At 40.6% G+C, this 8,463-nt stretch overlaps 1 pseudogene; it reads right to left on the bottom strand.

The window, feature by feature from the left end:
• Positions 1–410: 410 nt before the first annotated feature.
• LOC143382730 (vimentin-type intermediate filament-associated coiled-coil protein pseudogene) lies at positions 411–8,300 on the bottom strand (annotated as a pseudogene).
• Between the last annotated feature and the right edge of the window lie 163 nt (positions 8,301–8,463).

The raw sequence follows: 8,463 nt of genomic DNA, 5'->3' as shown, positions 1-8,463 counted from the left end.
CAACAAATCCTGTGGAACTTGATGCCATCTGCCTCCACCAGACAGAGGTCTCAAATTCAGATGCTTCCAGAGCCAGGTCAACAGCCTCAGAGGTGAGGGCACCAGCTAGAACTCACCCTGGATAAAAGGGTGCCCTGGACTCAGGGCCAGAGGAGACCAGCCAGGTCTGAAGCCAGATATCCAGCTTCTCTGGAAGCATCACCAGTTGTTCAACAAGAGGATGGATTCAAAGTTTTGTCTTTTGTTTTAACTTGTCAGATTAAACATGTGTATTTGGCCTCTGGGCCCAATTGGAAACTTGGCCTTTTAGATGGCTCTGATGTTTGGAAAGGGTCGTGGCTCTGCCCCTTGACACAGGTGGAAATCCCCAAAGGAGCCTTCTGCTTTCATTCTGGAATCTGCTCTGAGGCTCACACTGTGGTCCCAAACATCGTCGGCTCGGGGTGGTCCTGGTCCGCCTTCTCGCCAGTGCTGTTGGCCAGGGGTGGGCCAGGCCCACTGGGGAGCAGATGGCCTGGGTCACTGGCTGGCAAGGGCCCCAGTCGCTCGGCCTCAGCCAGGTCAGCCAGCAGTGCGACCAGGGGTGGCCGCCGGCGACAAATGTCCTGTAGCAGCTTGGCCCCTGGCTGCAACTGCTGGATGAGTTCATCCCTCTGGCGCACAGCAGCCTGCAGGCTGTGGATGGCGGCCTCGGAGGTCAGCTGCTCCTGGAGAGCGGCAATCTCACGGTCTTTGGCGTGGCCCAGCTCGTCCAGGGCCGCGCGAAACTGCTGATCTTGGAGGGTCAGGCGCTCTGCTTGGGCGTCACCGTGCGCTCCGCGGCCTCTAGCCGCCCCCCAGCTCCGCCGCGCGGTGAACCGCAGCAGGTGTGCCTTGGCCCCGCGAATCTGCAACGCGGGCGGCGCGGACAGGGCCACCGCCGCCGTCCAGACCCGACCTAAAAAAATTTTTTCAAAAACACTGACTGTGTGACTCAAAGAATGAAACTTATTAAAACTGATAGAGTACGTCTAATAATATGGTGGCACCACATTATTAGATGTAGCAAATATATCATATTAATGCAAGATGGAAATTATAGGGGAAATTATGTGTGGTAGTAGAGGATAGTGTGGTGTGGAAAGATGTAACTGCTTGTATTATCTGTCCAATTAGTTTGTATCTCTAAAACTATAATGGAAATTTTCTGCTAATCATTTTTCAGCCAGTAACAGAAAGATCATTAGAAAATATACAAATATTTGGAAGTAAATAACAGACATCCAAATACTCCATGAGTCAAAAGGAAATTAGAAAGCATTTTCAAATCATGAAAAAGAAAATACATCAGTCAAAAATTGTGAGGTGCCACTAGTGCAGTACTCAGTAGAAGTTTATAGGACTGTCGACACCTGTCAGCAAAGAGGTGCTCTGAGCATGTTCTTAGTTTCCACCTTATCACCCCAGAAAATAAAAGCAAACAATATTTTAATGAATTTAAAGAAAAAACATAAAAATCAGAATGGAAATCAATTAAATTAAACACTTCCAAAAACGGGGGAAATCTATAAAAACAAAAGCTATCTCTTGAAGAAATACAATAACCTTCCTAAAGCTCTACAAGAATGACAAGGAAAACTTAAGCATGGGCACATATCACCAATGAGAGACATTATATCACTAGTATCCAATAGATATCAAAAGAAAAATAGGAAAATACTATGAATCATTTTATGCCGATAAATCTGAAAACTATGATGAAATGAACACATCCTTTGAAAGATACACACAACCAAAGCTCATGAAAGAAGAAGTAGCCTGTATCTATAAAGTAAATTGCAATTAGAGTTTAAAAACCTTTCACTCGTAACAATCCAATATCAAGTGGCAACAATATTGAAATCCAATTTTGAATTACAATTTGGAGAAAGAAGCAAGCAATTCTACACAAAATCTTCAAAGAAGATGAAGGGGAAGGAATGTTTATCAACTCGTTTAATAAGTCCAATATTAGTCTCATTTTTTTTTTTAAAAAGAACATTGCAGGAGAATAAGACAACCTAAGACCCCTAATGATTTTTGATGCTAAAATCATAAACACAATTTGGCAAATTAAATTTTAAAAAACCTGGATAATGTATCATTACAAAGTTTTCTACAGAAATGCAAAGTTGCTTTAACATTCCAAAATTCATCAATGTAATTTCCCATATTAATAATCTAAAATTATATATGTAGTATACATTAATATATTTATTTAATAATATTTATTTTTACATATATAATCTAAAATTATATATGTAAAAATAAACATATTTTTATATATGTATATGTGTGCTTATTCATAAAACCACCTCAATAGATGTAGGAAAATATGTCTCAATTAAACATTTAAATAGTCTTGGCAAACCAGGAATGAAAGGGAAATTCTTCAACCTGACTATTAAAAACTTACCCGTAGCATAATACTTAGGGGCAGATATCCAGCCCTAGTCAGGCTACTCATTCCTTAGCCCCGACTCCAGAGACAGGAAGGACCCTATGTACACACCGTTTCTACTCAGCTTGTTACTAAAGGTTCTGGTAAGTACGTTATGTGAAGAAAAACAAAAACAAAAATCAGACTAAGCTAAACTAAAAAGCATTCAAATGGGAAAGAAAAAATAAAACTAAGTTTATTTGCAAAAGACATGATCAATTATTTAAAAAATCAGAAAAAACTAGTAAAATCTTCTAGAAGTAATCTAGTAAAAACTTCTAGAAGTAATAAGTGAGTTTAGCAAAGTTGCAGATTCAAGATCAAAATACAATAAAATCAACTGTATTTGTATATGATAATAGTGAACATTTGGAAACAGAAATAAAAATGATGTTATTCAAAATAGCATCAATAATATGACAGGCTTAGGGATAAATCTTATAAAACTTACAATATCTGTGCAATGAAAACAACAAAACATGATTGAGGGAATTTGAAAGTCTAAACAAATAGAAAAATAAACCAGGATTATCAAAAGACTCTGTATTAAGATATCAGTTGACCCTTAGTTATTCCACAGATTTAATCAATTCCATTGAAAGCATAACAGACTATTTTGCAGAATTTGACAAGCTGATCTATAATTCTCTTAGAGATGTAGAAGCCTAGAATACTCAAAGTAACTATGAAAAAAGAACTATATTAAAGGACTACACTAATTGATTTTGAAGCTTACAATAAGGCACAAATGAATTTCAGTAAAATGCATTCAGAGAAAGAACAGTCCTTTCAACAAATACTGCTGGAAGAATACATTTCACCTTAAAAAAACCAACAATGGGGCTAGGGATGTGGCTCAAGTGGTAATGTGCTCACCTGGCATGTGCGGGGTGCTGGGTTCGATCCTCAGCACCACATAAAAATAAAATAAAGATGTTGTGTCCACCAAAAACTGAAAAATAAATATTAAAAAAATTCTCTCTCTCTTCTCTCTCTCTCTTAAAAAAAAAACCACACACAAAACCACAAAACTTTGATTCATACCTCAAACTTTCTACAAAAATTGCCTCAAAATGGATCACAGTTCTAAATCTTAAAGCTGAAACTCTATTATTTCTAGAGGAAACATGGGGAAGATCTTTCTCCTCTTGGATGAGACACATATTTCTTACACAGGACTCCAAAACCACAATACATAAAAGAAAGGAAATCAATAAGCTGGATTTCAGAAAGAAAGAAAGAAAGGAGGGAGGGAGGGAGGGAAGAAAGGAAGGAAATAAAGGCTAAAGGCTCTGGTCTTTGACAGAAGCGTATACAGTTAACAGAGTAAAACAGTAGAAAATATTTGCCAACAACAGAAGGATCTATGAAGAACTCAGAATCCAATATTAAAAATCAAACAATCCATTTTTTAAAAAGTTGCCAAAGGACTGGAATAAGATACCTAACCAAAGATGAGAAATAAAATGCAAATAAGCATTGAAAAGATGCTTGGCAACTCAGAGTCACTAGAAAAATGCAAACAACATTCATAATGAGATTCCACTACACACCTACTATAATGACTGCACTTCAAAGGACAGATGATTGCAAGCGTTTATTTGTAATAACCCTGAACTAGAAATAAGCAAAAATGTGAACTATCTATACAGTGGATCAAAATAACTTTCCCATGAAAAAAGATGCATTCGAATTAAGTGCAAGAACATGGATGAATCACAAAATAATCATTCAGGGTGAAGGAAACCAGGCCAAAATAATAAATAATGCATATTGTATGATTCTGAAACAAAGCCCCTTTAAAATTAATAACAACATTCTGAAAACTGCATTTTATTTATTTATTTATTTATATATTTTAAAGGAAAGAGAGAGATAATTTTTTAATATATATATATATATATTAGTTTTCAGTGGACACAACATCTTCATTTTTTATTTTTATGTGGTGCTGAGGATTGAACCCAGCACCCCGTGCGTGCCAGGCGAGTGCACTACCACTTGAGCCACATCCCCAGCCCAAAGAAACACTGCATTTTTAAATATTTATATTTATATAATTTTGCTTTTTAAATTGCTTTTGTTTTTTAAATACATGACAGCAGAATGCATCACAATTCTTATTACATATATAGAACATAATTTTTTCATATCTCTCATATAATTTTTCATATGTCTTCATACATGTACTTTGTTTTTTTTTTTTCCTCTTTTTTTTTTTTTTTAGAATTTTAATATTTATTTTTTAGTTCTTGGCGGACACAACATCTTTGTTTGTATGTGGTGCTGAGGATCGAACCCGGGCCACACGCACGCCAGGCGAGCGCGCTACTGCTTGAGCCACATCCCCAGCCCATCATACATGTACTTTGGATAATGATGTCCATCACATTCCTAACTCATTGCGAACTCCCTGCCCCTCCCTGCCCCTCCCACCCCTCTGCCCTATCTAGAGTTCATCTATTCCTCCCATGCTCCCTCTCCCTACCCTACTATGAGTAAGTCACCTTATATCAGAGAAAACTTTGCCATTTGTTTTTTTGGGGAGATTGGCTAACTTCACTTAGCATTATCTTCTCCAACTGCATCCATTTACCTGCAAATGCCATGATTTTATTCTCTTTTATTGTTGAGTAATATTCCATTGTGTATATATGCCACATTTTTTAATCCATTCATCTACTGAAGGGCATTTAGGTCGGCTCCACAGTTTAGTTATTGTGAATTGTGCTGCTATAAACATTGATGTGGCTGTGTCACTGTAGTATGCTGTTTTTAAGTCCTTTGGGTATAGACTGAGGAGGGGGATAGCTGGGTCAAATGGTGGTTTCATTCCAACTTCTGAAAACTGCATTTTATGCATCTCACATTTACTTATGCTAAGAATGGAAGCTATAAAAACTACCTAACTCCTGTCCTGGCCAGGCACCAAGGAGACCAAAGCTGACATACTCTCTGGCTAAGCACAGCCTGCTCAGTGTAAGTATATACATCACCTGGCTTTAGTTTCTATAAATTGTACCCACTCTTATGGGAACAGCAGAGAAGCAACCTAGCTGCTTTTCCTCAATTTGATCAAACTGCACAGAATTCAATTTTCCTTTTTACATTGTTTGCTTATTTCTTATGTGGGCCAGAGGGCTGAACAACACGGCCATCAGGGATCCAGGCCGGTTGCCTGATTTAGCTGCCATACATTCCTATTTATTTAAACTATATGCAATGAAAACTACCATGATAAAAGTTGATCAGTGATGATGACTTTATGGGAAGGGTGTAGAAGAATGAAAGGAAAAGATTAAAAGTGGCAGGGAAAAATCTTCATGGAAGAAGAAATATTGAGTATCTCTATTGGGTTATTGGGCTGCTGGTGATATTATATACATATGCTGTATAATATATGCTCAATATGCTGTACTTGAAAACTTTTCAAATTATACACTTGTGATGCATGTAAGTTATTGCCTGTCAACTACACCTCAATAGAGCTATTGAAAAAGAAATACATCTTACAAAATATGTAGGGCTGTGTTGTGGCTCAGTGGTAGAGAGCCCTCTTAGCATGCAAAAGTCCCTGAATCAGATCCCCAGCACAATGAGAAAAATAAAAATATTAGCTGATGAACACTATTGTTTTATCTGAGTTTGAATTCCCAAAGGAATCTTCTTAAAGGGTATATTTTTTTCCGGTGAAAAAATGCCCAGTTGTCTTCTTTGCTATAAAAACAAAAAGCAAAACCCTGAACTACTTTTAAAAGGATGAGATGACTCATTCTGCTCACAGTTGAAAGCAGGCCCAGCTACGAAGAGTGAAGAACAGGACCACAGTTCAAAGCACCCTCCTTTACTTTCCCACGCTGTCCAGGGTCCTAAAACTCACCTAGAACATTTTTGTCTATGGGCCTGCATTTCCTTAGCATGTTAACAGGACAACATTAAGGTGTCGGTGAGGGCAGCAGTAATTCTTTCAAGCCCACTGTGAAGTGCCTGAAGGAATGCCAAAAGCAGGTTGCTCAGTAGGAATCTTCCAAATATCTGTGCCTCTGACAGAAAAAGTTCCTGATCCTCAAGGTCACAAGAAAAAACATTCATGGCACCCTGTGATATGGCCTGGGAGTTAATTCAACCCCAATCAAGCAGGAAGCCACTAGCCATGCTGTGAGGAGCCCTGGAAGAAGAGATGTGTCAATGTGAGCCCATCAATGCTTCTCAGCGTAAGAAGGAACTGTGAAGGAAGGATGGGAGGAAGAGATAAGGAGAGAGACCTGGAAACAGAAGGAAGAAATTTTAAAAAATGGAAAAGGTGACCTACAATTGAACACCACTGGAAATCTGATCTTTATTAAAAGAATTTTTGTACCAAAAAGAGAAAGGGAACTGATTGGCTTTTGAGTGTCCACAACACAGACTCTGAATCAACTGCACCATCTGTTGAAATGCACCAACCTTCATGATAGTCAATACTGGGGCTTGAGTAGAAGGGTTATGTATGGGGATCCCACTAAGCTAAAAAAGGTTGCACCTATAATCTTAGAGAAAATCGCTTGAGCATAAAATAGAGAAGAGCAGGTATCTTGCATCTTAATCGTCAGAAGTATTGCCTTATCCAAATTCCCCACCTTCAGCACATCCCTTTTCCTGAAGTATGTCAAAGAGCAATAAATCAAAATCAAATTATAATTTTGGCATGTATAAATGGACTTGAACATCATTTCTCCCACTCAAAACGGTTGATCCTGTCCAATGTAAATAAAACTTAGTCTTTAAGGATGATCCCCACCGTTCAGTTTGTTCTGTTCCTATACTTGGAAAGGCTACTGGAGCCATATTGCAATGATTTTACCCATTAAGTCCCTTATACACAAAATTAGGAAAATCATTCCCCCATCAATCAACAACTAATAATTATTTTGCTGCTATGGTTTTGGTGAATACGTCCTGCTCCATCCTATTTCAACAGCCCCTCAGCCACCCTGTGCCCTGGTGCTACAGGGACACAGCATTCCTTACTTAACCTACTCATCCCTGGTCCCTCAGCTGCCTTGGGATCGACACCACCTTGGCCAAGAGAGACCTTAACGGCATTGAGGTCTCCCAAAGGGCACTGCTCTTACATCACCGAGGTGACCTCCTCCTCACAGGGATTCAGGACAGATAAATACTCAAAAAGGAGCTCAGGAAAAGAGAGGGGATCCTCGCTTCGCACGCAGCACCTGCCTGCCTCCTTGGTTAGCTTCCTGAAGGGATCTGGTAAACCCAGGCCTCTCCATCCCTCACATTGTGAAAAAGCAGTGGCATCTCTTAGGCCTTTGTTCAGGTTCCCAGGCAAACACTGCTCGGTCACAAATTCTGCTTAAGCACACACACATGCTGGATGGTGACCTAGGCCCACCTGGAGTGGGGCTTCCTCCACGGAGCACCTGCTGGTGCCCCCAGAGTCCTTCGGTGCAGAGCTCCAGAAGCCTCTTGTGCACTCTGGACTCTCTGGACCATCTGATGGCAGAGAATCGTCTGTGAGCTGCTCATGTAAGAAGCCACCCTCCTGGGCCATGCTGCACACCATTAGAGCAGCCATTTCTGGCCCATTCTGGACTCCCGTGGAACCGGGCATCTCTCAGCCCCTGATCTGCGACTCTCCTTTCTCAGTGGCCCATAGTCCAGACAACAAGACCTTTTGCTAAGGCGTACACCAAACCTGGGCCGGGCTCCCATTCAAGTGCAGTGGCCATCCTGGAGGGGCCACGCAGTGGTGCTGGGCATACGGGTCGCGGTCAGGGTCCTTGGTCCCAAGAGCCTGTTGGGGCAGCTGGGCCCTAAAGGATCCCTGGGGTCCGGCTGGCATCCCTGGCTACTGACCTCACACCTGGCTTTAAGCGTTTTTCCAGGGCGGGTCTCCTGCTGAGTCCTGCAGAGTGTGCACAGGGCGTGGGCAGCTCAGCCCTGAAGGGCGGAGACAGGAGGCGGACTGCCCTTGGGTCAGTGTGGACGCCTGCGTGGTATGAGGA

The sequence above is a fragment of the Callospermophilus lateralis genome, chromosome 17, assembly GCF_048772815.1.
Source record: "Callospermophilus lateralis isolate mCalLat2 chromosome 17, mCalLat2.hap1, whole genome shotgun sequence".
NCBI lineage: Eukaryota > Metazoa > Chordata > Mammalia > Rodentia > Sciuridae > Callospermophilus > Callospermophilus lateralis.
Note: the sequence above shows the minus strand (reverse complement) of the source record. Positions and strands in the feature narration are given on the sequence as shown.